Below are 22,686 nucleotides of genomic sequence, written 5' to 3'. Positions count from 1 at the left end.
AGTTAATATTTGTATTTTTAGTAGAGACGGGGTTTCACCATGTTGGCCAGGATGGTCTCAATCTCTTGACCTCACGATCCGCCTGCCTCTGCCTCCCAAAGTGCTGGGATTACAGGAGTGAGCCACCAGATCTGGCCAGGGTGTCACTTTTTCAACAACCACAATACTTTTTACAGCAGTGTTATGTAATTTGTTGCCACTGTAAATGACTCCCTATTGAAATTAGAGGCATTTACCACTCCCCCCAAATCTAAGTCAGAAATGTTTATATTTCTTTGGTTTGGTTTTGTTTCTACAATAAGAATGCATACTTTTATAATAATTTTTTAAAAACCAATGAAGATTTAGGCTTGCTTCCACAGCACATATGCTAAAAGTTAGAACAATACAGAGAAACTTAGCATGGCCTCTGCACCAGGATGGCATGCAAATTCCTGGATCATTCCATTAAAAAACAAATAAATAAAGATTTGGGGTAATGAGAGAGAGAGAAGGGGAAATTGAGATGAATAAAGCCTAGTTTAAGCCAGAAAGGAAAAGTCCTTTTTCTTTTCTTTTTTTTCTTTTCTTTCCCTCCCTCCCTCTCTCCCTCCCTCCCTCCCTCCCTCCCTCTCTCTCTGTCTCTCTGTTTGTTTCTTTTTTTTTTTTTGAGACAGGGTCTCACTCTGTCACCCAGGCTGGAGTGCAGTGGCACCATCTCGGCTCACTGCAGCCTTGACTCCCTGGGCTTAGGAGATACTCCCACCTCAACCTCTTGAGTAGCTGGTACTACAGACTCAAGCCGCAATGTCCAGGGAATTTTTGTACTTTTTGTAGAGACATCGTTTTACCATGTTGCCCAGACTGATCTTAAACTCCTGGGCTCAGGAAATCCATCTGCCTTGGCCTCCCAAAGTTCTGGAATTATAGGCATGAGTCACCATGCCCGGCCAGAAAAGTCCTTTCATATTAAATGATTTTTTTCAACTTTATTGAGGCATAATTGAAAAATAAATATTGTGTATATTTTAGGTGTACGATGTGATGTTTTTATATATGTATACATTGTGAAATGATCACCATAATCAAGCTAATGAGCATATCCATCACCACTCATATTTACTTTTTTGTTGTTTTTGGTGGTAAGAACACACCAGGTCTTTTGTGACAGTTTTAAGAGTGAAAGGAGTGAGTGAGGTGCTGTCTCCTGTCTGTAATCCCAGCACTTTGAGAGGCCAAGGTGGATGGATCACTGGAGCTTAGGAGTCAAGACCAGCCTGGCCAACATATTGAGTGTCCCTCTCTACAAAAAAACAAAAACAAAAACAAAATTAGCTGGGCATTGTGGTATGTGTGTGTGGTCCCGGTTACTTGGGAAGCTGAAGTGGGAGAATCCCTTGAGCCCTGGAGGTCGAGGCTGCAGCTACTGCTTTCCAGCCTGAGCAACAGCGTGAGACCCTATCTCAAAAAAAAAAAAAAAAAGAAAAGAAAACAGTGGAAGGAGTTCGCTGGGTGTGGTGGTTCACACCTGTAACCCCAGCACTTTGGGAGGCCGAGGTGGGCAGATCAATAGGTCAAGAGATCAAGACCATCCTGGCCAACATGGTGAAACCCTGTCTCTACCAAAAATACAAAACAAATAGTCGGGCGTGGTGGCGGGTGCCTATAGTTCCAGCTACTCTGGAGGCTGAGGCAGGAGAATCGCTTGAACCCGGGAGTCTGAGGTTCCACCAGCCTGGGTAACAGAGCAAGACTCTGTCTCTTAATTAAAAAATAAATAAATAAATAAATAAATAAATAAATAAATAAATAAATAGTAGAAGGAGTCACGGGACCCGAGTCTGCCCACAATGGCTATCCCTAGGTCTGAGAAGGCTGTGAGGAGCTTCAACAGGGATGGCTCACACAGAAGCTGTGGCTCTGGGCCTGGCAAAGTTCTGATCCGTAGAACAAGGACTCAGAGAGGCCGTGAGGTGGTGCCAGGTTAGATGTGGAATCACAAAAACCAGGTCCCAGTACCATCCTCTGAACTTGACTAGCTCTGGGTTCTTCAGAAATCCTCCGAACTTGTTTGAATCTCACCTTCTTTGTCCCCAGGATGAGGATCCAGGCAGATACCTCGCAGGGTGGTTGGGAATATTAAAGGGATTATATGTGTGAAAATCATCTGTAGGTTGTTAAACTCTGTGTAAGTGTACATTACAAAAGAGCTGAATTTGTCATCTGAATGTCTAGTCCTCACTTCCTCACTTGCCAATCTAAGCATCAGTTATCTCCTATAAAAAAGGGATTTAGAAACCTTCCTCCTCTACCTTAGCAGGTTGTTTGGGGGTGATGTCCAGTCTACTCAGTGTACTTAGGAGTGCATTGGTTGTGGAACAGGTAAAATGTAACAAGAATAAATGACTTTTATTTGTATTATTTCTATGAGAATTGCTGCACTATCTAGCACAATGCCTTGCCCCAACAGCTATTTGGTGAATTAAAATGATTCTGATCGGCCGGGCGCGGTGGCTCACGCCTGTAATCCCAGCACTTTGGGAGGCCGAGGCAGGCGGATCACAAGGTCAGGAGATCGAGACCACGGTGAAACCCCGTCTCTACTAAAAATACAAAAAATTAGCCGGGCGCGGTGGCGGGCGCCTGTAGTCCCAGCTACTCAGGAGGCTGAGGCAGGAGAATGGCGTAAACCCAGGAGGCGGAGCTTGCAGTGAGCCGAGATCGCGCCACTGCACTCCAGCCTGGGCGACAGAGCGAGACTCCGTCTCAAAAAAAAAAAAAAAAAAAAAAAAATGATTCTGATCAATTTCATCCTATCACTCTCTGGTAAGCAACTATGGTGGTTTCTTATTGGCTGCAGGATGCAACACAAGCTCCTCTTCAATCTTCATACCTCTTTCTAATTTGGTCCCACCCATGTAAAAATAAATAAATAAAATTTGAAGGCCAGGTGCAGTGGCTCACGCCTATAATCCCAGCACTTTGGGAGGCCGAGGTGCGTGGATCACCTGAGACCAGCCTGATCAACATGGTGAAATTCTGTCTCTACTAAAAATACAAAAATCAGTCAGGTGTGATGGCACACGCCTGTAATCCCAGCTACTTTGGAGGCTGAGGCAGGAGAATTGCTTGAACCCGGGAGGCAGAGGTTGCAGGGAGCCGAGATCACGCCATTGCACTCCAGCCTGGGCAACACAGCAAGACTCCGTCTCAACAAACAAACAAACAAACAAACAAACAAAAAAACAACCAACCAACCAAACAAACAAAAAAACCTTGATTGAGGTATAGTTATGTACAGGAGAGGGACCCGTTTTGGTAGTCAGTTGGCTTTGTTTTGGTACTTATAAAGCCATTTACCCACCACCCAGTCAAGACGTAGAACACTTCCTTCACCTCACAGAGCTCCCTCCTGCCCTTTTGTGGTGACTGCTCACCCAGCTCATGGCAGACCTTATTTGTGTCACCATAGATCAGTTTTGCTTGCTATAGAACTTTATATAAATGAAATACACAGTCTAGTCTTTTTGTCTGGCTTCTTTCACTCAGCATGATAATTGTGAGATTAATCTGTGTTATCGCATGTTATCAATAATTCATTTTTTTTTCTTGTTGAGTAATATTCTACCGTGTAGATGTACTTCAGATTATTTATCTAGTCCCCCATTGATGGACCTTTGGTTGATTTCCAGTTTTCGGCTATTATGAATAAAGCTACTGTTTTAGTCTGTTTTTGCTTCTATAATATTAGAATTCTAGACTGGGTAACTTGTAAAGAACAGAAGTTTATTTCTCAGGGTTCTGGAGGCTAGAAAGTCCATGATCAAGGCATCAGCATCTGGTGAGGGCTGCTCTCTGCTTCCAAGATGGAGCCTTGAACACTGCATCTTCCAGAGGGGAGGAACACTGTGTCCTCACATGGTAGCGAGTGGAAGGGAAAAAAAGGGTCTAATTTCCTCCATCAAGCCCATTTATAACGGCATTAATCCATTCATGAAACCAGAGCTCTCCTGGTCTAAATACCTCCCCAAAGGCCCTACCTCTCAGCACTGTTGCATTAGGGATTAAGTTTCCAAAACACGGCCAGGCATGGTGGCTTGCGCCTGTAATCCTAGCACTTTGGGGGGCCTAGGCAGGAGGATGGCTTGAGCCCAGGAACTCAAGACCAGCCCGGGCAATATAGTGAGAACCTATCTTTACAAAAAATAAACAACCAGCCAGGCATCGTGGTGTGCACTTGTGGTCTCAGCTACTCAGGAGCCTGAGGCAGGAAGGTTGCTTGAGCTCCGGAGGTGAAGACTACACTGAACCATGATCGCACCACTGCACTCCAGCCTGGGCAACAGAGCAAGACCCTGTCTTTAAAAAATAATAATAAAATAAGTTTCCAATACATGAATTTTAGAGGGACACATTCAGAACATGGCAGCTACTATTATATAAACATTTATATGGAAGCGATTTTGTAGACATCTGCTGCTACCTGGAAGTGGAATTTGCTGGATCGTAATATAGGTGTTTTTGCCTTTTTTTTTTTTTTTTTGAGACAGAATCTCGCTCTGTCGCCCAGGCTGGAGTGCAGCGGCACGATATCGGCCCACTGCAACCTCTGCCTCCTGGATTCGAGCAATTCTCTACGAGCAATTCTCTGCCTCAGCGTCCAGAGTAGCTGGGATGACAGGCACCTGCTACCATGCCCTGCTAATTTTTGCATTTTTAGTAGAGAAGGGGTTTCACCATTTTGGCCAGGCTGTTCTTGAACTCCTGACCTCATGATCCACCCACCTCGGCCTCCCAAAGTCCTGGGATTCCAGGCATGAGCCACAGCGCCCGGCCGTGTCATTTTTGTATGAAACTTAAAATCGGTGTTCAAAGGTGGTTGTACCATTTTACCCTCCCATGATCTGTGTATGAAATTCTCATTGTTCCACATCCTTGTCAACTATTGCAATTATCAGTCTTTTAACACTTAGCTATTATTGTGGTTTTCATATGGATTTCCTTGATGACTCATGATGTTGAACATAACTTCATGTGCTTATGAGCCATTTGCATATCTTTTTTGGTAGTTTCTGTTCAGAATTTTAAACATTTAAAAAACTGTGTTGGGGGCTGGGCATGTTGGCACACACCTGTAATCCCAGCACTTTGGGAGGGATTCTTGAGACATTCTCTGAACCTTTTTGAATCTCACTTTCTTTGTCTCCAAGATGAGGATACAAGCAGAAACCTCATGGAATCGTTGGGAATATTAAAGGGATTATATGTGTGGAAATCACACATATAATTTCCATACAAGCTGAAGTGATCCTGTGGCCTCCACAGCTACTTGGGAGGCTGAGGTGGGAGGATCCCTTGAGCCCTGGAGGTTGAGGCTACAGCTACTGCACTGCAGCCTGAGCTGATCACTTGCAAGGCGAGAAGATCACTTGAGCTCAGGAGTTCAAAAACAGGCTGGGCGACATAGCAAGACCTCATCTTAAAAAAAAAAAAAAGAGTTGGTTTTCTTATTATTAATTTGTATGAATTATTGTTATTAATTAATTTACTTATTTATTTTTGAGACAGAGTTTTGTTCTTGTCACCCAGTCTGGAGTGCAATGGTGCAGTCTTTGCTCACTACAACCTCTGTCTCCTAGGTTTAAGCAACTTACCTGCCTCAGCCTCCCAAGTACCTGGGATTACAGATGCCCACCACCACACCTGGGTAATTTTTTTTTTTTTTTTTCTTTGAGACGGAGTCTCGCTCTGTCGCCCAAGCTGGAGTGCAGTGGCCAGATCTCAGCTCACTGCAAGCTCCGCCTCCCGGGTTCCCGCCATTCTCCTGCCTCAGCCTCCCGAGTAGCTGGGACCACAGACGCCCACCACCTCGCCCGGCTAGTTTTTTGTATCTTTTAGTAGAGACGGGGTTTCACCGTGTTAGCCAGGATGGTCTCGATCTCCTGACCTCGTGATCCGCCCATCTCGGCCTCCCAAAGTGCTGGGATTACAGGCTTGAGCCACCGCGCCCAGCCGTAATTTTTGTATTTTAAGTAGAGACATGGCCGGGCACGGTGGCTCAAGCCTGTAATCCCAGCACTTTGGGAGGCCGAGGCGGGCGGATCACAAGGTCAGGAGATCGAGACCACAGTGAAACCCCGTCTCTACTAAAAATACAAAAAATTAGCCGGGCGCGGTGGCGGGCGCCTGTAGTCCCAGCTACTCAGGAGGCTGAGGCAGGAGAATGGCGTGAACCCAGGAGGCGGAGCTTGCAGTGAGCCGAGATCGCGCCACTGCACTCCAGCCTGGGCAACAGCGTGAGACTCCGTCTCAAAAAAAAAAAAAAAAAAAAAAAAAAAAAAAAAAAAAGTAGAGACAGAGTTTCACCATGTTGGTCAGGCTGGTCTCAAAATCCTGACCTCAGGTGATCCTCCCGCCTCAGCCTCCCAAAGTGCTGGGATTACAGATGTGGGCCACACACCGGGCCTGAATTATTTCTTATTGGGATTCAAGACATTTGCTACATATGCACATTGTGAATATTTTCTCCCAGTCCCTGGCTTGCCCTTTTATTATCTTTGGAGAATAGAAGTATCTATAAAGTCAAATGTATTTATTTTTTCTTTAACATTTTTTGTGCCCTGTTCGAGAAATCTTTGATAACTTCAAGATTGCTTTTTGTTGTGTTTTGTTTCTAGAAGCTTTCTGGTTTTGGTTTTCATGTTTTGTCTGTGATTAATTTCAAATTAATTTTACATGTAGAAAGAGATTGGGTTGGTATTAAATTTTTTTCCTTAAAAGATATACAGTTGCAGCACTGCTTTTTAAAAAAAACTTTCTTGGCCAGGCCCAGTGACTCATGCCTGTAATCCCAGCACTTTAGGAGGCTGAGGTGGGTGGATCTTCTGAGGTCAGGAGTTCAAAACCAGCCTAGCGAACATGGTGAAACCCCATCCCTACTAAACATACAAAAATTAACTGGGCATGATGGCAGGCGCCTGTAATCCCAGCTACTCAGGACGCTGAGGCAGGAGAATCACTTGAACCCAGGAGGCGGAGGCTGCAGTTAGCCAAGATCATGCCACTGCACTCACTCCAGTCTGGATGACAAAGCAAGACTCTGTCTCAAAAAACAATAATAACAATTCAGCATATTTAATAGATATGAAACTATTTGGATTTTAAAATTTCTCCTTGGGTTAATTTTGATGTTACTTTTTTCTTTTAATTTTTAATAATTTTTCTTCTTTTAATTCTAATCTGATGACAGATAAGATAAATTATGTTTTTGAAGGAAACTGTCCATTTTATCTAGGTTGTTGAAATATTGGCATGAAGTTGTTATGATTCTCTTATTATTTGTTTATATATGTAAGATCTATAGTAAATAAAAAGAACACTCCTGTGCTGAATGGGAGTTGGCAGAAAATCTCTAAGAATCTTTCTAATGGGAGACTTCAGGATTGATAATCTGTCATGGAATGAGAGACCATATGGCCTTTGTCTGCAGTCCTCTGCTTCTAGATTTTCTTAGTTCTTCAGCTATTGATCAAAAACAGGAATTGTGTTCTCACCAGTAACATCCTTTCCTTTTTACTTCATCTTCCTTTCTCTCTCTCCCTTTCAGAGGAGTTGCTCCAATCTTTTGCTCTATTGCAAATGAACTTAAAATGGCAATTAAAATTTGCAATGGTAATTTGAATGCAGTGGTTTCCTTAGCAACAAAAACTTATTTGTGGTTCAGATTTTGGAATTTAAAAAATCTCAGAGGTCTAATTAGTACTTTTCCTGAGCAAGTCATTTACAGCCAATATTTTAAAAACCCAATATAATTTTAAAATAGTGAATTAAGATTATTTTATCACAGCAGGTACGTGGGGTTTTGGATTCCCCAACCCTCTTCCCACAAACTTCCTGGAACTAAAACTTAACAAAAATTCATAAGAACACAGTGCCAGCTTCTACAACCCAGCAAGTCCAGCATGGATGAAATGCTGACCACAAAAAGACAGCCATTCTTGCCAAATCCCTGACCATTTTAACCCAGTAACAGACATAGCTTAATATTAGAAACATTTCATTCCTGGGTGGCACAGGCATATGGGGTAAAATCCTCCTCCCAAACCACCTGCTATCTCCTACCTCCAACACATACACACAGACACACACACACGCGCGCACACACACACACACACACACACACACACAGCAGTGTTCTGCACTGTTTCTTCTCCAAATTATCAAATTATCCAGTGGTCAAAAGGTATTTGGTCCCATCCAGTCTCTCTCAGTTTGTGGTATGACTAATTTGTTAATGGGGCTCCAGAAGGAAAGTGTCTAATGTTTCTTCTAATTGGACATGACTGCTTCAGAATGACTGCGGCTGCCAGCCAGTTCTCACTGTCCCCGAGGCTGGATAATAAGCTTCTGCCATCGGGTCCTGGGTCCTGACCAGGACCATCTGCGGTAATGAACTTGGAAGGCTCATTGTAGATTGCAAAAAAGGAAAAGAGAGAGAAAAGCACAGTCCAGCTCTTGTCAGGAGGCTCAATTATGGCTTCTGTCAGCTTAACAAAAGAAATTCAGAAAAGCTAGGATTGGAAGAGGTGGGAGGGAGCAGGCAAAGAAGGACGGGTGATGGGGGAGACCCATGATGGCAGAACCAGACTGAAATTCTTCCAGGATCAAGGTTTCTGGAAGGAGAAGCTCAGAGGTCACCACAATAGGGATTCAGTTCCCAGCGTCCAAACGTGAGGCTCTGCAGTCGTGGGCACCAGGGGTCAGGGTTCACTGCGTGTCACTGATTTGAGGGTACAAGCTTTTCCCTACTCGCTGCAAATCCCCATCACCCATACTGCAGAGGGATGGAGCCTACGTGCACATGATAGGCTGATTAGTATTATCATCATTGTTGATTGTTTTCTAAGACAGGATCTCGTAGCATTAAGATTTTTTTAAAAGTCCTTTTATTGTGAAATGATACATATACAGAAAAGTGCCCAACACGTAAATCTATGGCTTAAGGTATTATGTAAAAGGAAACAGTTGTAACCAGCACTCAGACACAGAAATAAAACTTTGTCAGAAGCTGCATCCTGCCCCTTCCTGATTGTAACACCTTCCATCACCCCAAAAAAGAAGTCACTCCCCTGAGTCTTATGCTGATAAGTTCATTGTTTTCTTTATAGTTTTATCACCTCAGTAGGCAGCCCTGAACATTTTAGTTTAGATTTGAGTGTTTTAAGCTTTATCTAAATGGGAACTAACACAGTGTATATTGGTCTGGCTTCTTTTGTTCAACATTGTGAGATTCATCTAGGTTGCTGCATATGGCCATAGTTGGTTAATCATGAGAGTGGGTTTATAGTTGGAGTATTATGTCATATAACTATAGCACAACTTATGTGGTTAATTGCTGAATGGTGCTTGGGCTATCAAATATTTTTTGTCCAAGAATAATGCTTTTAGGGATATTCTTGTCCATTAGTACACACATCTCCAGAGAATACAGCTAGAAGAGAAACTGCTGAGTGATAAGCATCCCAGAGAGATTTGACAAGACTAATTCTTGAGTCACTGTAAAGAGCTAGAGAAGAGACCACTCATCGGAAATTTATCTGTTAGACCAGGTGAGGTGGCTAATGTTTGTAATCCCAGCACTTTGGGAGGCTGAGGTGGGAGAATTGCTTGAGCCCAGTTCGAGATCAGCCTGGGCAACATAGCAAGATTTCGTTTCTACTAAAATAAAATAAAATTAGCTAGGCATGGTGTTGAGTGTCTATAGTCCAAATTATCTGGGAGGCTAAGGTGGGGAGATCACTTGAGCCCAGGAGGTTGAGGCTGCAGTCAGCCATGATTGTGCCACTGTACTCCAGCCTAAGTGACAGTGAGCAGTGGGACTCCATCTCAAAAAAAAGAAACTTTTCTTCTGCCTTGTGTGATTACCAGCCTCCAAGATGGCCTTGAATGAGCCCCACATTCTGATATTCCTGTTGTTCTGCAGTTCCCTTCCACACTGTATAAAAGGTGGGTGTAGTCAACTGAATAGGGTAGAAGTGATGGTCTGTGACTTCTAAGGCTAAGTCCTAAAAGACATTGTGACTTCTACCTTGCTCTCTTGGATCACTCCTTCTGGGGGAAACTTGCTGCCATGTCATGAGGATCCTCAAGCAGTCTTATGGAGAGGCCCATCTGGCAAGGAACTGAGGCCTGTAGTCAGTGTAGATGAAGCATCTGATTCTCCAGCCCCAGTCAAGCCTTCAGATGACTGCAGCCCTGGCTGTATCTTGACTTCAACCTCATGACAAACTCTGAGCCAGAATTATCCAGCTAAGCAACTCTTGCATTCCTGACTCTTACAAACTGTGTGAGATAATACATGTTTGTTGTTTAAGCTACTAAGTTTTGGGATAATTTGTTATGCAGCAATAGACACCTTGGTTTATTTAGACTGGCTGAGGTCAGAAAGCAAAGCATTCCCAAATATCAGCTGTTCAGAAACAACCTATAGTGTATATTCATCTTGTCCTCCTACTTGGCTTAGAAATTAAAATGGTAGTCACCATCAGGTTGAGTTTTTATTCCTGTTCTCTGTTCTCTCTTCTGTTTTGTCTTCCCTTCTTTCTTTCCATCCTTTCTCAAGTGCCCCTCTTTGACCTAAAATTTGAGTGATAAGAATTCCTTTCTTTTCCTCCTCTCCCCTCATATTTCCTCCTTTCCTTTTCCTTCCATTCCCTTCACATTTCCTCTCCACCTTCTTCTCCTCTCCTCTGCCCTTGCCTGTCCCATCCTGTTCCCTTCTCTCTTCTCCCATCTGCTCCCCTTTGTTCTTCTCCTCTCTTCTTTATTCTCCTGATTCATTTATTCTTCCACTTCTACTTTCTCATCTCCCGGCCCCTGCCACTCTCCCCATTTCCCTTTCTTGCCCCAGGGAAGAAAAACAAGCTTTGCCTTGGCTGGGAACCCCAGCAAGAAGAAATGAACCATTTCTAACTGTAGGGTTTGGATGTGGTCCTTGCTAAACCTCATGTTGAATTGTAATCCCCAAAGTTGGAGGTGGGGTCTGGTGGGAGGTGATTGGGCCATGGGGACAATTTCTCATGTGCCATCCAACAGCTTTATGTCAAAAGATGTGATCCTGTTCTGGAAGATAAGCGTTATTTATTTATTTATGTATTTTGAGCCAGTCTTCTCTGTCGCCCAGGCTGGAGTGCAGTGGCACGATCCCAGCTCACTGCAACTCCCGCCTCCCGGGCTCAAGCAATTCCCCTGCCTTAGCCTCCTTCAGCCTCCCAAGTAGCTGGGATTACAGGTGCCCACCACCATGCCCAGCTAATTTTTTGTGTTTTTAGTAGAGATGGGGCTTCATCATGTTGACAGGTCTCAAACTGCTGGCCTCAAGTGATCCACCCGCCTCGGCCTTCAAAGGTGCTGAGTTTACAGGCATGAGCCACCGGGCCTGGCCATGGACAGTAAGCATCTAATTGACAATTCAAACACCAAGGCAATGGGTCACATCTTACCTGTTCAGCTCAAGGAGGTGCCAGGGAGGTTGCTTTAAACTTTTGGTATCTCTTTGGAAGGTTATATTTCCCTAGCACGACACCAATTTGCAGACAGCTCTTTGCCTTCAAATTTACCTCAAATTTCTATTATTACATAAACACACAGTTTACTGTAAAGTGCTCACACAAAATAGGAATAAGTAGAGGAAAAGAAAAATGTTCTTTTTCCTATTCTTCCACTCCTGCTTGGTGTGAGGCTCTCTGGACCTTTTTCTATATCCACACAGACTGGTGGCTTTGCTGTTTTTACATGAATGGGAAAACACACTCTATATGTGCTGTGATTTTTTTCTTTGACATGCAATATTCAGTACCAGGGACCTCTACCCATGCCGGGACTTACTGATCTACTTCACTCTTTTTAATGGCTGCATATGTACAACCATTTTATCATTCCTTTCTTGAAGGGCATTTAAATTCTTAACAATTTTTTTTCTCTTAAAAAATGGCCAGGCTGGGCATGGTGGCTCATGCCTATAATCTCAGCACTTTGGGAGGTGGAGGTAAGAGAACTGCTTGAGCCTAGGAATTTGAGACAAGCCTGGGCAACATAGTGAAAGCCCTTATCTATTAAAAAAGGAGAAAAAAAAAAAAAAAAAAAAAAAAGACTGGTGTGGCGGCTTTCACCTGTAATCCCAGCGCTTTGGGAGGCCAAGGCAGGAGAATTGCTTAAGCCCAGGAGTTCAAGATCAGCCTGAGCAACATGGTGAGACCCCCCATCTCTACAAAATAATTTAAAAATTAGTTCGGCATGGTGGCACATGCCTGTAGTCCCAGCTACACAGGAGGCTGAGGCAGGAGGATTGCTTGAGCCTGGGGAAATCAAGGCTGCAACGAGCCATGATTGTGTCACTGCATTTCAGCCTGTGCAACAGAGCAAGACCCTGTCTCAAACAAACAAAGAAAAAAATGCTGGGCTGGGTGTGGTGACTCATGTCTGTGATCCCAGTGCTTTGGCAAGCCAAGGTGGGAGGATTTGTTGAGGCCAGGTGTTCAAGATCAGCCTGGGCAACAAACTTAGACCCGTCTCTATAAAAAGTAAAAATAAATAAAAAATTAGTGACGAGTGGTGGCGTGCCTATAGTTCCAGCTACCAGGGAGGCTAAGGTGGAAGGATCACTTGAGTTCAAGAGTTCAAGGCTGCAGTAAGCTATGATTGCACCACTCCACGCCAGCCTGGGTGACACAGCGAGACTCTGTGTAAAAAAATAAAAATAAAAAATGTTGCAATAAGCATCCTTTTAATGTTGTGGGGTACTATATGAATATTTCTTCATACGGGCTCATAGGTAGATATCTTACATCTTACATCTTTTTTTTTTTTTTTTTTTTTTTTGAGACGGAGTCTCGCTCTGTCGCCCAGGCTGGAGTGCAGTGGCATGATCTTGGCTCACTGCAAGCTCTGCCTCCTGGGCCCACGCCATTCTCCTGCCTCAGCCTCCCGAGTAGCTGGGACCACAGGTGCCCGCCACCACACCAGGCTAATTTTTTGTATTTTTAGTAGAGATGAGGTTTCACCGTGTTAGCCAGGATGGTCTCGATCTCCTGACCTTGTGATCCGCCCGCCTCAGCCTCCCAAAGTGCTGGGATTACAGGCGTGAGCCACCACGCCCGGCTGATATCTTACATCTTGACAGTTACTGTCTAACTGCAACAAACCGGAAGAGAAACAGGCAGTCAATCACTGAAGGAGTCTGGAAAACACTTCAGGCTAAAGGACCTGGAAGGTGAAGGCAGAGGAGAGGGGCACAAGAGAGCTAGACCTGTACCAGAGGCTGAAGGACAGTGGGGTGATTGACTTTAGTGAGAAAGGAGAAGAGGAAAGTGACCTTCACTGAGTTTAGTAAGGTAAGGTTGGCTCAGTCAAGGAGGGAAATTGCGAGACTGCGTTTTGTCCTCCGCAGTATTTGGCACCACTGAGAGGTATTAAACAATTGTGGCCCTGAAGGGCTGTGTTTACCTGATGCCTTCAGGCACTCACCTTGAGGTCAAAGTCAGCCTTCAGCCTTAGGTCACTCATAGACAAAGATACAGGAGGCTGCCTGGATTGTTCTGGATATAACCTGAATGATTCAAGGTCCAATACAGTCAGATCTCTGTTTCCGTGGGTTCTGCATTGGTGGATTCAACCAACTGCAGATTGGAAATATGTGGATCAACACTGACACTGGAGAAAGAAAAAAGAAAAAAAAAATTGGAGAAAAAAAATTGCTTCTGTCCGTGTGTGGTGGCTCACGCATGTAATTGCAGCACTTTGGGAGACGGAGACGGGCCGCTTGAACTCACAAAGGTTCAAGACCAGCCTGGGTAACATGACAAAACCCATCTCTACAAAAAAAATACAAAAATTAGCTGGGCACGGTAGTGTGCACCTGTAGTCCCAGCTACCAGCTACTCGGGAGGCTGAAGTGGGAGGATGGCTTGAGCCTGGGAGGTGGAGGTTGCAGTGAGCCGAGATTGCACCACTGCACTCCAGCCTGGATGATAGAGACAGATCTTGTCTCAAAAAAAGAAAAAAAGTCTGTACTGAACACACAGACATTTTTCCTGTCATTATTCCCTAAACAATACAGTACAACAACAGTGTACATAGCATTTACATTGTATTAGGTACAATAATAAATCTAAAGATGATTTAGAGTATACAGGAGGATGTGTGTAGGTTATATGCAAAATACTATGCCATTTTATATAAGGGACTTGAGCATCCACAGATTTTGGTATTTGAGGGAGGTCCTGGAGCCAGTCTCTCTTGGATACCAAGGGACAAATGTACTTTTCAATTAAGTGACTTAGATGATGGCAGTAAAAGTTCATTTTAGTCATGAAGGTATAAATCCTTTCAAGTTTACATGCAGCTCAGAGCTCCAACCAGGCTGAGAGGGACTTGGACTTTAGGATGATGGGAAGGGAGTTTGGGGAAGGGTAGGAGAGATGGAGGCAGGGACAGGTGCACTGTTGAACCAGAAAGGGAAGAGGGCCTAAGGTTGATGGGGTGGATCAAGTGGCTCATTGTGGTAGGAAATCTTGAAAAAAAGAATTTTTTAAATCAGTAAATATTTCAAGGCAGATGTTAGGGGAGAGGAGTTCCCAAGATTCTATACTTTCCTGAAGATAGGCCACCTAGAGGAATGGCTTCCAACATTTTTGGCTCATGTACCCTGTGATATAATTTTTTAAACCTATATACTATTGTATATAATAGACATTACAATTTTTAAATTTGTTTAGTTTGAAAAATATGATTTTTGAATATGTAAACACATATACACACATACATAATTTTAAAATATGATTGGCTAATTTATACTTACCCAGTGTAATCTAAATTCCACAATGACTATAATCAGCCACTGAAAAATACATAAACAACCTTTGTAAAGTTGGAAATTTTATATTTCTTTTTTTCTCCCAGAATCTTATCCTAATACATTTTTGCTTGAAAGTCTTTTATTGACCAGCCATATGGCTCATTCCTGTCATCCCAGGACTTTGGGTGGCCAAGAGGGGAGGATCGCTTGAGCCCAGGAGTTCCAGACTAGCCTGAGCACCATGATGAGACCCTGTCTCTATGAAGAAGTTTAAAAATTAGCTGGATGTGGTGGTGCATGCCCCTGTAGTCCCAACTACTCTGAGGGATGAGGTGGGAGGATCACTTGAGCCCCAGAGGTCAAGGTTGTCGTGAGCTATGACCATGCCACTGTACTCCAGCCTGTGTGACAGAGTGAGACCCTGTGTCAAAAAAAAAAAAAAGAAAGAAATTTATTATAATAATGAAGGCTTGAGATCATCATGGCTTGGACCAGATAGGTGGCAATTTTGGATCCTACCTCTTTGTTGGCGGGGATAGAACTCAGGGAGATAACCATACCAATTACACAATGCTGAAACATGGTGGAGTAGGATTCTCGGTAGCCTGTGGGTAGTTTGTGAGGATTAAAGCAAGTCAACATATGAAAAGCAAAAAAAGGACTGGGCACGGTGGCTCATGCCTGTAATCCCAGCATTTTGGGAGACAGAGACCGAGATGGGCAGATCATGAGGTCAGGAGATTGAGACTATCCTGGCTAACATGGTGAAACCCTGTCTCTACTAAAAAATACAAAAAATTAGCCAGGTGTGGTGGCGGGCACCTACAGTCCCAGCTACTCGGGAGGCTGAGGCAGGAGAATGGCATGAACCCGGGAGGCGGAGCTTGCAGTGAGCCGAGATCCCACCACTGCACTCCTGCCTGGGCGACAGAGTGAGACTCCATGTCAAAAAAAAAAAAAAAAAAAAAAATCAAAGAAATAGAAATCATTCAATGAAGAAAATAAAGTGTTACCAATTTATTAGTGTTATTCCCTCTTTGAGTTCCTAAGACATATATCAAAAAGGCTTTTACAAAGTTAACAAATAATTTTTAATTATATCTGTTACTCTTTCTCTTAGAGACACCTTTTTGATGAAACCAGGTTAAAAGCTATTTTCAAATGGGTAATGGTGCATTTTATAATTTTTCCTGACATCTGTGAACAAAGTTCCAAATATAAATGCCACATTTTATTTTATTTTAATTAATTAATTACCTTAAAAAGAAAATATTGCTATGTTGTCCAGGCTAGTCTTGAACTCCTGACTTCAAGTGACCCTCCCACCTAGGCCTCCTAAAGTGCTGGGATTAAAAGTGTGAGCCTCTGTGCTCAGCCCACATTTTAGTTTTAAAGATAATTTTGGGGCCGGGCGCGGTGGCTCAAGCCTGTAATCCCAGGACTTTGGGAGGCTGAGATGGGCGGATCACGAGGTCAGGAGATCGAGACCATCCTGGCTAACACGGTGAAACCCCGTCTCTACTAAAAAAATACAAAAAAACTAGCCGGGCGAGGTGGCGGGCACCTGTAGTCCCAGCTACTCGGGAGGCTGAGGCAGGAGAATGGCGTGAACCCAGGAGGCGGAGCTTGTGGTGAGCCGAGATGGCGCCACTGCACTCCAGCCTGGGCGACAGAACGAGACTCTGTCTCAAAAAAAAAAAAAAAAAAAAAAAAAAAGATAATTTTGGAATATCTTCAATGAGCATGATATACAAACAGCATAACGGACACCTGAGAATTGAAGTTTAGTAACTTCATTTTATAATGGAACATGATTATGTTTAATAATAAAATATTTACAGATATAATGTCTAGGTTTTATTTCAAAATAATGGAAGTAAAGAAGTAGGTGACAGTATAGATGAAAATATTGTCCATTACTTGAAATTTGTTGAAGCTGGATGTTGTTACATGAGATTTCATTACACCATTCCTTCTAACTGAGCATATTTATAATTTTCCAAAATAAAAAGGCCAGGTGTGGTGGCTTACACATGTAATCCCAATACTTTGGGAGGCCAAGGCGAGAGGATCACTTGAGCTCAGGAGTTTGAGGCTAACCTGGGCAATATAGTGAGCCTTTATCTCTACTAAAAAGTAAAAAAAAAAAAAAAAAAAAAAAAAATTAGCCAGCTGTGACAGTCTGTGCCTGTGGTCCTAGCTACTCCAGAGGCTGAGGCAGGAGGATCACTTCAGCCCGGGGAGTTCAGGGCTGCAGTGAGCTATGATCACACCAGCTTGGGTTACAAAGTGAGACCCTGTCTCTAAATAATAAATAAATAAATAAATAAATAAATAAATAAATAAATAAATATTAAAAATACAAAAATAAAAGTTAGAAAAAAGAGACAAAAAACAAGTTATGTTTAAAATCATGGGTAAGCCGGGTGCGGTGGCTCATGCCTGTAATCCTAGCATTTTGGGAGGCTGAGGCGGGCAGATCACCTGAGGTCGGGAGTTCGAGACCAGCCTGACCAACATGGAGAAACCCCGTCTCTACTAAAAACACAAAATTAGCTGGGCATGGTGGTGCATCCCTGTAATCTCAGCTACTTGAGAGGTTGAGGCAGGAGAATTGCTTGAACTTGGGTGGCGGAGGTTGCGGTGAGCAGAGATCGTGCAATTGCACTCCAGCCTGGGCAACAACAGTGAAACTCTGTCTCAAAAAAAAAAAAAAAAAAAAAAATTACGGGTAAAAGCTGTGTGCAGTGGCTTACACCTGTAATTACAGCACTTTGGGAGACCAAGGCAGGTGGATCACTTGAGGTCAGGAGTTCAAGACTAACATGGTAAAATCCTGTCTCTGCTAAAAATACAAACATTAGCCAGGAGTGGTGGCACATGCCTGGAGTCCCAGCTACTCAGAAGGCTGAGGCAGGAGCTTGAACCTTGGGAGGCAGAGGTTGCAGTGAGCCAATATTGCGCCACTGCACTCCAGCCTGGGCAACAGAGCGAGACTCTGTCTCAAAAAAAATAATAAAATAAAATCATGATTGGGACAGAATTAATAGACATATGAACAGTTTAACAGGATGAATTAATCTTAATAAACTAAAACTCATTTTTAAAACTTCTGGTCATTATGTCTTAGATTGCATTTAAAGGAATGGAAGAGGCCAGGTGTGATGGCTCATGCCTATAATCCCAGCACTTTGGGAGGCCAAGGTGGGCAGATTGTTTGAGCCCAGGAGTTTGAGACCAGCCTGGGCAACATGGTGGAATCCCCCTCTCTACAAAATATACAAAAGAATTAGCCAGGCATGGTGGTGCGTGCCTGCAGTCCCAGCTACTTGGGAGGCTAAGGTGGTAGGATCACTTGAACCTAAAAGTTTAAGGCTGTAGTGAGCCAAGAATCACTTGAACTGGGAGCAGAGGTTGCGCTGAGCTAAGACCACACCACTGCACTTCAGCCTGGGCAATAAAGCAAGACCCTGTCTCTAGAAAGAATATTAAAAAAATAAATAAATAAAAGAATAGAAGAAAAAAATGAAAAGAGCAAACAAAGAAAGGCATTGGCAAATAAAGCTTATAAAAGTTATATGGTATCCGCTTCAGCAGCACATATGGTAAAATGAGAATGATGCCAAGAATATTAGCATGGCCCCTGTGCAAGGATTTTTTTTGTTTTGTTTTTTGAGACAGAGTTTCACTCTTGTTGCCCAGACTGGAGTGCAATGGTGCGAACTTGGCTCACTGCAACCTCTGCCTCCCGGATTCAAGCAATTCTCCTGCCTCAGCCTCCCAAGGAGCTGGGATTACAGGCATGCGCCACCACGCCCGGCTGATTTTGTATTTTTAGTAGAGACGGGGTTTCTCCATGTTGGTCAGGCTGGTCTCGAACTCCCAACCTCAAGTGATCTGCCCGCCTCAGCCTCCCAAAGTGCTGGGATTATAGGCGTGAGCCACTGCGCCCGGCCAAAGATATTCTTTAAATAAATTTTAAAAAATTAAAAGTTATACCCATAACGGTTATTGAGAGTATTATTTATAGTCAAACCCACCACATAAGGCAGAGAGGTTCAAAGGTTCACTCTCCTGCTCAGACCTATCAAAATCTTCCCAAAGTCGCTCAAGATAGTCCAAACCCCCTGATAGACTCTTATCATGACTAGTTCTTGCCCATTTTCTCCAGCCCGCCTTTCACCAAGCACCACCCCATCCCACACTCTGCTCTCCAGCCATTACATGATTTTCTGACATTTCCACTCAACTACACATTTGGGTGTTGGAAAATTTGGAAGAATTCACTTGTAAATCCACTTGGGTTTAGTGTATTCTTTGCGGGAAGATTCTCAAATAGTCATTCAATTTGTTTTTTTTTTTTCTTTCTTTCTTTCTTTTTTATTTTTGAGACGGACTCTCGCTCTGTCGCCCAGGCTGGAGTGCAATGGCGAGATCTCGGCTCACTGCAAGCTCCGCCCCCCGGGTTCACGCCATTCTCCTGCCTCAGTCTCCCGAGTAGCTGGGACTACAGGCACCCGCCACCACGCCCGGCTAATTTTTTTGTATTTTTAGTAGAGACGGGGTTTCACCGTGTTAGCCAGGACGGTCTTGATCTCCTGACCTCGTGATCCGCCCGCCTCGACCTCCCAAAGTCCTGGGATTGCAGGCGTGAGCCACCGCGCCTGGCCCGTCATTCAATTTCTTTAGTCGTTACGGAGTCTCCATGTTTTGTCTTTATTCTCAAGTATTTATTTATTTTTCTTTTTCAATCCCAACTAATGTGTAGTATCAAGTAAGTTTTTTTTTAAACTTGAGATAAAATTCACATCATGTAAAATTAACCATTTTAAAGTGTATGATTCAGTGGCATTTAGTATATTTATAATGTTGTACAACCACCACCTCTATCTAGTTCCAAAATATTTGAATTACCCGCAAAGGAGATTTCATTCCCATTAGCAGTCACTATCTTCCCTTCTGCTCAGGCCCTGGTAAACCACTCATCTGCTGTCTGACTTCATGGGTTCGCCTATTGTGGATATTTCATATAAATGGAATCATGTAATATGTGACCTTTTGTGTCTGGCTTCCTTCATTTAGCATGTTTTAGAGGTTCATCTGCATTGTAGCATGTATCAGTTCTTCCTTTTTTTTTTTTTCTTTTTTGAGACAGAGTCTCACTTTGTAGCCCAGGCTGGAGTGCAGTGGCATGATCACAGCTCATTGCGGCCTCCATCTCCTGGGCTCAAGTGATCCTCCCACCTCAGCTTCCCAAGTAGCTGGAACCAGGAGCATGTGCCACCACACCCAGCTAATTAATTTTTTTTTTTTTTTTTTTTTTTTAGAAACAGGGTCTCCCTATGTTGCCCAGGTTGGTTGCAAACTCCTGAGTTCAAGTGATCCTTCTGCCTCAGCCTCCCAAAGTGTTAGGATTACAAGTGTGAACCACCATGCCTGGCCTTTCATTCGTTTTTAAAAATTGTGATAAAATATAAAGAACATTGGCTGGGCAAGGTGGCTCATGCCTGTCATCCCAACACTTTTGGACGCCAAGGTGGGTGGATTATCTGAGATTATGAGTTCGAGGCCCAGCCTGGCCAACATGGCGAAACTCCATCTCTATTAAATATACAAAAAATATTATCTGGGTGTGGTGACAGGCTCCCGTAGTCCCAGCTCCTCAGGAGGCTGAGGCAGGAAAATGGTGTAAACCTGGGAGGCGGAGCTTGCAGTGAGCCGAGATTGCGCCACTGCACTGCAGCCTGGGCGACAGAGCGAGACTCTGTCTATAAAAAACAAAACAAAAAAGAAAAACGAAAACAAAAACAAAAAAACCTTCCCAGCAGCCTTTGTGTGAACAAAACGGCAGCCCCCATATCTCAGGGGTTGTCTCTTTTATCAAGGGTTTTGGGCTAGTGGTCTCGTCAGCCAGTTCTGGTGACTCAGTTCCAGTAAGAACTAAAAAACATTTCACTCCTCCTATTTACCAACCTAAATACAAAACAGAAAAGGAGTTTATGGAACATGCCTGGAAAGCAGGACTGGTTATTCCTCCATAACTTTTGGATCGTCCCATACATCTGGCCTGTACAGCTGCTATCTTTGATGCCTATGTTCCTCCTGAAGGTGATGCTCATATGCCATCTCTTTCAAAGGAAGGACTGAAACAGAGAACTGAACGAATGAAGAAGAATGTGGCATCACAATTGTCAATCCAGAAGATAAAAGAGTATGATGACAATTTTAGAACAAAGGACTTCCCTGAAAAAGCTAAGGATATATTTACTGAAGCTCACCTTTGTCTAAACAACTCACACATGACTGACTGCATACCTTGGTACCTGAACACTGTTTTCCAGACATGATCTGAGACATCAAATATAAGACCATCTGCTGGAGCTTCGTGGAATCTTTAGAGCCCTACCTTGTGGTTCAAGTTCACTGTTCAAGTCTGATGAACCAGGACAACATATATGGCCAGGTCACCGTAGGCATGCACACCCAGCAGACTCTGACCATCTGTGACTGGTTTGGCTGGCTGATGTATGGATGGGAAGATGTACCCAAGAATGGCCTGGAGTATGCCGTATTTGAAAAGCATCGGACAAATCCCTATAGAAGCTGGAGAATGCATGGCAAGATCATTCTCCCATGGGCACCCGCTAAGCACCATCCTTAAGATGGTTATGATCCCTGGCCCTCAGCTGAAACCAGGGGAAGAATATGAAGAGGCACAAGGAGAGGACCAGAAACCTCAGCTAGCCTGATGGCAAGAATAACTTCTGGGGTGAAGCCTGGGTGATGAGGCTGCTGGAAGCTTTGAAGTCTTCCATCTCCATCATGCTATAGAAAGAACTACCTTTGTTCTCTCCCATCCTGCTTGGCTCTTTTCAGCAGTCTCACCATCAACAACTATGGCTGATGGCTGGCCCCAGGCAGGTGGCAGGTATAACACAGCCATGGATCCTCTTCTTCTTTTTAAAATTGTATGTCTAGCTTCTGAGTATAGATGAAAGACAATATGTTTCAGAGAACACAGGATACCAGTTTTTCCCACAGCAGGGACTGTGGGAGATAACCAGCAGTATTCTCTTTGTAATCACAGGGCAGGGATGAGTTTGAAATAAAACACTGTCAGAGTGTGTGGGGGTCGGGGGGCGGGGAACAGAACATAGAATTCATAATTTTTTTTTTGAGATGGAGTCTTGCTGTGTTGTCCAGGCTGAAGTGCAGTGGCATGATCTTAGCTCACCGCAACCTCTGCCTCCTGGGTTCAAGCAATTCTTGTGCTTCAGCCTCCCAAGTAGCTGGGATGATAGACATGCGTCACCACACCCAGCTAATTTTTGTATTTTTAGTAGAGACGGGGGTTTCACCATTTTGACCAGGCTAGTCTCGAACTCCTGAACTCAGGTGATCCACCCACCTCAGCCTTCCAAAGTGTTGGGATTACAGGTGTGAGTCACCACGGCCGGCCCAATTTAACCATTTTTAATGTACAATTCAGTGGCATTGAGTATATTCACATTGTTGGGTTACCTTCACCACCATCTATTTCCAGAACTTTTTCATTATCCTAAACTGGAAGTCTGTACTCATTAAGCAGTAACTCCTCATTTCCCCCTTGATAACCACTATTCTACTTCCTGTTTCTATGAATTGGACTATTCTAGGTTTTCCATATAGTGGAATCATACAATGTTTGTCCTTTTGTGTCTGACTTATTTCACTTAGCATGACATTTTTAAGTTTCATCCCTGTTGTAGCATGTATCAAAATTTCTTCCTTTTTAAGGTTGAATTATATTCCATTTTATGTATAGACCACATTTGTTTATCCATTCATTTGTTGATGGACATTTAGGTTGTAAC

General features: G+C 43.5%; 1 non-coding gene and 1 pseudogene across 1 annotated transcript; both read left to right on the top strand.

Annotated features, from left to right (window-relative positions):
* The first annotated feature begins 350 nt into the window (after positions 1 to 350).
* On the top strand, positions 351 to 454 carry LOC139358041 (U6 spliceosomal RNA). Its single transcript, XR_011612257.1, has one exon. It is a non-coding gene; the product is annotated as a U6 spliceosomal RNA (small nuclear RNA).
* A 1,375-nt stretch (positions 455 to 1,829) lies between these two features.
* LOC105496038 (large ribosomal subunit protein mL45-like) lies at positions 1,830 to 21,582 on the top strand (annotated as a pseudogene).
* The last annotated feature ends 1,104 nt before the right edge of the window (positions 21,583 to 22,686 follow it).

The sequence above is a fragment of the Macaca nemestrina genome, chromosome 13 (assembly GCF_043159975.1).
Source record: "Macaca nemestrina isolate mMacNem1 chromosome 13, mMacNem.hap1, whole genome shotgun sequence".
Classification (NCBI taxonomy): domain Eukaryota; kingdom Metazoa; phylum Chordata; class Mammalia; order Primates; family Cercopithecidae; genus Macaca; species Macaca nemestrina.
Note: the sequence above shows the minus strand (reverse complement) of the source record. Positions and strands in the feature narration are given on the sequence as shown.